This window comes from Motacilla alba, chromosome 6, assembly GCF_015832195.1.
Source record: "Motacilla alba alba isolate MOTALB_02 chromosome 6, Motacilla_alba_V1.0_pri, whole genome shotgun sequence".
NCBI lineage: Eukaryota > Metazoa > Chordata > Aves > Passeriformes > Motacillidae > Motacilla > Motacilla alba.
In genome coordinates this window covers 14,367,457-14,376,441 of record NC_052021.1, presented here as the reverse complement: position 1 = coordinate 14,376,441, position 8,985 = coordinate 14,367,457, and positions in this window count along the sequence as shown.

Here is an 8,985-nt window from a genome sequence, read left to right as displayed (position 1 = left end):
CCACATACAGATATTCGGTTTTGATTAGGTGAAGCTGACAAAAAGGGAGTCTTTTTGCAATTACCATTAGGTTAATGAAAGAAACACTCATCTTTCTCCTGGCACCCCCACGCAGGCATACGCTTTTTCCCCCCTTTCTTTTCGGGCGATGAACTAGCTGGAGGTAGATTTGACAGGCTTTTTTTTTTTTTTTTTTTTTCCCCTGGATTTATTTTCCGTCCAGCTGCGCTCGTCTCGGAGGGAGTGCCGGTGTGCCGGCGGGAGAGGGGGCTGATGAGAGCGGGCTCGGCCGCCCGGCGGTCGGGCAGGGCTGGCCAGGCGCTCTCCCGCCCGTCTCCGGCCGCTCTCCCGGCTCTCCGCGCCCGCGGCAGCGCGGGGCAGGCGGCGGAGCTGCCGCTGCCGGGCACCGCGGGTCACCTGCCCGCTGCGCCGGCGGGCTCGGGGCGAGCACACCGGCAGCAGCGTGGAGCAGGCGGCCGCTCCGCTGCTGGCTTGCTTTAGCTGATTACGGGGAAAGTCATTCCACCCCCTCGGCGGGGTGGCCCGAGCAGCAACGCCTGCGGGAGGGCACGGCCGAGCCGGTGCCGCCGCCCAGAACCGCGGGGCTGCCCCGCGGCCGCCGCCACTTCCGCCGGGGCGGGCGGAGCCGCCCGTGTCCGCTCCGCCCCGGGCTGCGCCCGCCCCCCGCCGCGGGCAGAGCGGCGCCGGGGCCGGCGGGCCGTGCCCGGCGGTCCGCGGGAGCTGCGGAGAGGAGCGGCGCTGGGCGGGGGCCCTGGCGGGTGCTGCCGCGCCTCTTCGCGGCGCCCCACCGCAGCCTTTGGCCGAGCTCCTTCTTTCGCGGGCGGCTGTGCCCGCAGACCGGGAGCTGCTTACTTATCGTGAGGGTCTGACCCGTAACGTACACCTTTGTGATTAATTAATTGAAACTCACGTTATTTTCAGTAGAGCTCGGGGGATGTGAGAATCAAAACAACAGAGTATCCGAATATTTTTTTTCCCGCGGACTTGTGTGTAAATGTGTAAAATATTTGCACTAGTCCAAACTTACTATAGCAGGCTGACTCTTTGCCCATAAAATGTTAAATCAACCATGACCAGACTCATTTTCCCATGTCAGCCAAGAGGACTCTGTAAATCAACACATTAAGGCTACGCTGGGTAGGAGCTGCGTGTGCTTCATGCAAAATGGCCCTGACAGTCGCTCTCGTGGTGCTGTGGTTGTCAAACTGTGGCTGACTGCAGCATTGTCAGGTGGCAGCAGGGAACCTTGCAGGTAGAGTGCAAAATCATTGGCGACACAACATGCAAGAGGCTGACAACTGGCACAACAGAAGGAAATTATATGGGTCGCTTTACCTTTTGATGTGATGGTGTTTTTAAGACTCCTAGATGTTTTGCAAAGCCTGTTGCACCAGCTTGGACCGCTCAGAAGAGTCTGTGTCTCCCCTGAGGGCCTGCTTAGTTGTATGTGAACAGGGATGTTCTGCTGGCACTTCCTACCATCCCAAGGTGGAACCCACTTAGAAGACACAACAGAAAAGCTCATCTCAAAGCTAGGAAGGAGTGTGATAGCTATACCTGGAAGCAAATGAACACAGTGGATAAATACAGCTAAAAAAATAGCGCTGGCCATACGTAGCTGTGCCTAATCAACCAAGACATACTCCATTTTTTGTTCAAGAAAATGAATGAATCTCCCCAGCTCTAAACAATATGTGTTCTGTAAAAAGCCTCAGCCAGCCAGTCCTTATCTAAACCACTATCTCTGGGTAAGGGTTCAGATACTGGAAAGCCTATTGCTAGGTGCTAGTAGGTTGAAAGGAAAGTGAGACATAATACAGCATATAACAAAATAATATCACTTCTTACTACCACACAACAAATACCAGTAATTACACACACTGAATCAGATTAGATTCAGATACCAAAGTAAAGCTTTGTGCTATATTTCTTGAAAGGGGCCTTAGCTTAGAGAAATCATTATCCAGTGCTCCTTGCTGGATTGCCTCCCACTCAGAGGAGTGACCCAGCTATGACCCAGACTCGGAACACTTGTGTATAAATTTAATTTTCAGCATTACATCATTACAGCTGGAGTCTTACCTCTTTGCTCATTGTTGTGCTATGTGGCCTACCTGGAGGGAAAGAAAAGATGGTAAGAAAATGTGCCAAATACTAGAAAATGTAAGTTCCGCTTAAAAGTACGCACACAGCCACTTATATCCTGTGGTCAAATGAGATGAAATGACTGAAACACCAGTAAGGTGGGAGGGAAAGAACTTGCATGATTAAATTTAAAATCTTACAAGATGACAAAAGGAACATTTGAGGGTTACTTATGAAGGGATAAGACAAACTCTGCTTGCAAAATTTCCCATGTTTAAAAGAAAAGGCATTAGCCAAACAAGTGCCTGTAGCAACATTTCTTCTTGATCACTACTCTCAACACCTGAACAACGAAAACTTGTTCTTCTAAATTCAATGTACTTTCAAAGGGGAGCTTTGCATGTTTGCTGAGAATGATTAAGCACACATGCTATTTCATCTAATTGTAATTTTTTATTTTTCATTAACTGAGCAAAATGTTCCGCTTTATGTAATTTCTTTCCCATAAAAAACTCGCACCCCAGACAGTTTTCTTTCTTCTTTTTGTACATCATTCACAGGAAGTTCATATCCTTAATGGATGACAAAGTAGGCAGTAGCATGAGAGCGTGAAGAGGTTTTTTTCCCTGACCAGTTTCATTCAGGTACTCCCAGCTCTGATAAATGTACTACATTTAGCATTATGAGTAGAGATTAAAGACACAAGTCGTTACAGTAAATTCTGTTCAAGTAAACTTCTTTAACTGTGGCCATTGAAGAACAGAGACTAGACAGAGTTAGTGACACTTAAGTTTCATTTCCAGATCTACCATTAACAGTGTTCAACTACCTTTTGCGGCTCTGTATCTGTGAAACAGAGTCCTGGTATTTAGTTTTCCATTACAAAGAATTGTAATCAGGATAAGACAGTAAATGCTTTAGTGCATTACCATGGCAGAAAAATACAAGAACATAATCTCACACTGCCTGTAGAAAAGCTCCGACATTATGCGGCGTGACTTGCTGTATAATAGCATAGTCAAATCAAGAGGATCATCTCATTCCTGTTTGAATGCCATGATTTCTTGTCAGAATTAAATATGCTGGTGCTGCCGCAAGTTCGGTGTTTTGCGTTAGTCATTGGGAACAAACACGCATCATCAAGGTTTCTTATTCCTCCACTAATTTTCAAATTCATGAAATGATGTAATACAAGTTAGGCGTGTAATAATGACCTTTGGTTCTTTAAATTGGTAGTTGTTACCTATTTCTATAATATCTGAAGTGAGTGTTCTTATTGTTTACTTTATATTTATACAATATGATGTTTTTACCCGTGACCTTGAAATGATGAATAATTATGCTAGTAGGACAAAGGTACAAATGCTATTATTATATTGCACCGGTAGTCTTGTTTGAATGCCATTAATATACAAGGGGAAAATCAATTAGGAAAACATCATTTTTGAAATGTAATTTATTAACTCTGTGTTAGAGTATTCTTTGGTTGAGTAGCTCTAAGACAGAGATAATATAGTGGCATTGTGGCTACTCCAGTTAGGGCTTGCACCTTCTCTCCGTGGACTGAAAGATGAAATCTTCTCATTTACTTGTGTGTGAAAACAATTGCACAGTAGTAAGCAGCTGTTTTGGTTCAGTAATCACCCATTGTCTCATTCCCACATTCCCACATGATCTGAATGGGAACTTCCCAAATTTAAGTGTGATGCCTTCATATTTATTATGGATATTTAATATCAAAGTATGTTAATAAAAAAGAGTAATGGTTGAACTGAAATGATAATATTTAAGAAAAACAGTAAACATTACAACACATTTAAAAAAGATGCTTCACTTTCTCTGGACTGTTGGTATCCATTTGTATCTGTTGTTAATAATAAGTAATATTCATAAACCAAAGGGGAAAAATAAGAATCTGGATGCCTTTTTTGTTACTCATCAGGGAAACTATGTAAAGTAGACAGGATTTTTTTGAAAGGGTATTATTTCTAATTATGGCACTCATATAAACAACTGTGGAGCTGTAATAGGCTCTTTATCGTGAAGGTAAAAGCTGTTCTTGGGCAGAACTGCCTCCTTTCAAATATGGCTCTTAAAATCATTTGTACAGTAAAGAAAACTGGAGCTCAGTTGTGAATATGGAGATAAGTTGATCTTGATTTTTTTTGGCCCACATTTGAAATTTCTGTGACCAGGATGACATGAAGATCTGTGTTACGTGCAGTAGCAAAGGACAAGGTTAGTTCAGCTGAGTTCTGGATGAGCAACCTGGTGTAGTGCAGAGAAAAGTTGAAAGGAAATACAGTTCTTTCCTGTGGCAGTCTGTAGTTCTATTTATATATTTATTATGGAGTAATGAAAGCAGTAACATTTTTACAGTGAACAGTAAATAATCATGGGATGCCAAAATACCCAATCCAGGGTAGGGTATATTTATGTTTGTAGTATATACACACAAAAAAAGTGCTGCCTCTTGGAGGAGTGTTGGGCTAAAGATGGTTTGGTATTTTTTACACAATCTTGGCTGTATGTCTCTAGATAGATCAAATGTTTATCAGTGGTGCCCTTATATCTTCCCAGAAGGCATGTGTATGCTTGCTTGTGGAATATTATTAAGTACTCCAGGAAAAAAAAAAAGATCTTTAAGAGCTACAGATTTCTCCAGTTACCTGTCCTCAGTGTGGGCACTAGAATATCAAAAGATCTGTTGCATGGGGACTTCCTAAGACTTTGAAAGGCAGGGTGAATTTCATTCTTAGAAGTTTAAGAACTGAAACAGACTCCCGAAGTACAGAAAAATTAATTTAGCAGTTATAAAGACATCAAATTGATGACACCAGAGAATGAAGTGCAAAATGTCCTCCCCTGCCTTGCCAGAATAATTAGAGAACAGTTCATTCATATCCTCTCTGTTGTTCCTGCAAAAATATCAGTCGTGTGATGGGACTTCTGTGATGGAGATGCCTACCAATTCAGCTCACAGATAATTTAACAGCTGGAGAGTGGCAACATCTTTGATACAGACTTTAAGACAGTAGCCGGTGGTTACTGGCTCCATGTTTTACCTTCCAAATGTAAAGTTATTTGAATTTTTTACTACTGCTCATATACTATGGATGACTTTGATTCTTTGCCCTTTTCCTGCTAAGGATTTTTGCTTCACCCTTAAGTGACAAGTTCAGATATGAAGTTCTCGATTTTTGTCAGTTAGGTCAGTTGTGAGTACAGTTTTGGAATAAAAATGCTTAGTCTTCTGCCTTTCTATTCTATATAAAATAAAATTGCCTAAAGATATCCACTGTAATCTAATCTATGATATTCTGATATCTATGCTATCAACTTTAACATTTTTTTAAATCTTAAGTGAATATATAGTATCACTGTTTAATACAAATAGATCTGGATTATCATAAATATATTTAATGCATAATGCATGTCACTCAGGTATTATTGTCAGTAATGGATCAGGAACAACATTAGGATAATTTATAGAAGTAGAGAAAATAATTTCTCAGTAGTTTGTGTTTTTCAGGGAGTTGGTTTCTAATAACAACATTTTGGTCATAAGACATTTCTAGCATAACTTAAATGACTTGTGCAAATTACTGAACTAACCTGAGTGCTTTTATTGTACCCAAAACACTGCAAGTGTCTTGCATTATAAAAATTAGTATAAAACCTGTTCAGCTCTTTTGCTTGCTTCAAATCAAACAGTTAAGCAAATTTTTCTTGCTTACAAAGTGAAAAAGCCCTCCCCTTACCCCTGTGTGTGAATTGTGAGGTGCCAATGAGTTGGAGAGGAACCTTAATGACAACTCTGTTTTCTAGTAGTGGGGAATCCTTAGATGGTAGAGATTTATGGAGAGAACAAGTATCTCCAGTGAAGGAGGGAACATAGCTCAGGCACACTGTGGGCTGCAGTGGTGCTGAACGCAGCATGACTGCTCTGGGGGAGGGTGAACTGTCACTGCTGGGAGCTGGTAAAAAGCTTTCCTTCAGCTTTCCAGGACTATGAGGTGTGCCAAGCCTATCAGAGGCTGTACCTACCCTGTCAGTTTAAGGTGCTTTCAGGCTTTGCTTGCGTACACTGTTCACTTTTAGGCTTCTCCCAGAAACAAGTAATTTCCTTCCTGCTAACAGAAAGTTTGAGGCTGCCTTAGCAGGCAGTTCACATCATTGGGTCTGTGTGATCCCATATTGCACTGGGATCATATAGACTCGTGCTGGGCTTCATTTTCTCTATTCATGTGAGGTACATCACTATCCAGAAGGCCTTGGATATTCATGTGTCCCTTTAGTGCCATCAGACATGCACCACACATTTTATGTCTCATACCAAATTGCAGAAATCTGTCTGAAAGTAATGTGGCCTTTCATTTTTTAGCCTTCTGACTTTTAACCAATGACTAAACAAAACTATGATGTTTTAGGGACACACAGGAATGAAATGAGATCTGAGTAGATCTGGCTTGCTGGAAGTAGCCCAGGCCAGTGCTGAAGAAAATTTTCTCAGTAGCACACAAGAAGAGGGGACTTGGTGGCACCTTGGCGTGGCTGCCTCTGGTCACAGAGATGAGTATCTTGAAGGAAAAACCCTGAAAGCTACCTACTGAAAAGTTAAGGATGTCAGTAGTGCCCTTATATCTTCCCAGAAGGCCTATGTATGCTTGTTTGTGGAAGATTAGGAAAAAAAAAAATCTTTAAGAGGTATAGATTTCTTCAGTTACCTGTCCTCAGTATGGGCACGAGAGTATCAAAAGATCTGTTGCACTGGGGTGGAAGAGAGGCTGCGGGGCCTCAGGAACCTCTAGTTGATACAGACTGTGCAGGGGTATAAAAAACTGGTGTTCCAGACTTACCTTATGCCAGGCTGATTTCCCCTCTTGAATGAGCTGGGGCTGCCAGACACCACAGCATTATGGCTGTCCTCTGGGTGTCCTCTAACAGGTTTTTGACATGCTGGGTGCTGTCACTAACTGATACATTGGGTCAGATTGCTTTTACAGAGCACACCTGAGAGGTCGTGTTAGACATGAATTGATTAAGTGATTACAAGGTATGCACAGTACTAGAATGGCCCATGGCTGGAGGTGGTAAGGAACAGTTGTGGAGCCAGTTTGGAAATCAGCCCATTCCACATAAACAGGACTTGGAGCTAAGACTTTCTTCTCTTACAAGGAAGAAAGGCCATTATAGAGTTCAGTATGTGGCTCAGAATGTCAATGGCAATCTTAGTGACTCTTAATAAAATGCCAGGTTGGGCATAGAAAAAAAATGAAGTGCCAGGATAGAGGTTGCCTCTACACTCTTGCTTCCGTTGTTTAGTTCATGGATGTGATGACAGTCTTGAGGTGTTAATGAAGATTAAACTATATCACCCCTGTATCATCCCTGCCTCATTTGATGCAAAATGTGTGAGACAGAATGCCAAGAGATCATGATTTGTCACTGACCCCTTTGAGAGGCATGGTAGCAGCACAATTTAGCAAAGTAGCCTATTTTTTTTTCACCCATACAGAAGATACACAAATCTGACAAAAAATGAAAAACCTGTAGCTGTTTCCATACCAAGTTAGAGGACTAAAAGCAATAAAGGATTACAAGTGAAGGTATTTATAAGAAAGCACTTTTAAACCAGTAAATGATGATTACTAGATATTAGTACTAAAAGTATACAGAAAAGTTATGCAGTTATTCTTGCTAAATTAGAGTTGCATTTAGGATGTGCACCTGCAAACACACTAGTTTGCCATTTTGTAATCAGTGATAATTATAGTACCTCAGCCAGAGGGTAAACAGGAGGACCTTTATTTTGCACATCATAACATTGAAATAAAACTATTTTCTAGTGGTATTAGACTGGCAAATTTGATAGAATTAATATGATGTGAAACTATATGGTTAAGTTATTTGGATACATCAATTTTGGTTGTTAAAGCAAACATAAAGTAGCCTGGACTTACTTTAAGGGAGTCAGTTGAAAAAACCTTTCCAAATGGTACAAAGTGGAAGTTCTGTTCATTGTGAGATGCATAGCCTGGCTTGGGGAGTGGGGAGAGTTTAATATGGGCTGTACTTCCGGGCACTGTTTTTGCTTGGATCTGAGGACCACATCTTGTGGAACTTCTGTAGAAGTCTCTTGATCATACATGTTCACCTCTCTCCAAGAATTTGTAAAGCAATGGTTTGTTTCACAAGAAAAGATAGAAGTCCTGTTAGAGCCCAAACTTTTGTCCGTTGATTTTGCATTTTATTTTTATACTTTCCATTCTACAAGAAGGAAAATACTTTTCATTTTTAATTACACATGGAGAAGTGATTATCACTTGTGGGTTTTATCCCCACTCCTGAGTGGTATTAGCAAGACAGCAAACCTTTCAAGCTATCCTCAGTGTAACTAACTGTAAAATTGGGATATTAATGCTTAATTGAGATGGGTATAGTAGGTCTTAATTGATTAATATATGTAAAATGTCATGAAATTTACAGGTGAATGACATTTTAGAAGTGCTAGGTAGGACTTTCTTTATATTTTAACATAACCAGTATAAATAGCATCAGGAACCAATCATTATGAACAATTTTTACAAACACATTTACTTATCTTTCCACTGAAAGACAAATTAATCTACTGTACAGTGAATACAATTTGAAGTGGTAAGTGTAGAAGAGAATTAACATGCATTTCCATTCACTAGAAGGGGAATATGAATGTTAATAAATTTCCTTGTAGATAACCATTTGAAAATATTATTTTCAATATGTCAGTTTATGGGCCAGTATGATGAAATATATATATATATTCATTATATATAAATGGTCATTAAGCTTAAAATAGAATCTCTAAAATCAGTGGACTTGACTTCTTTTTTGCTCACT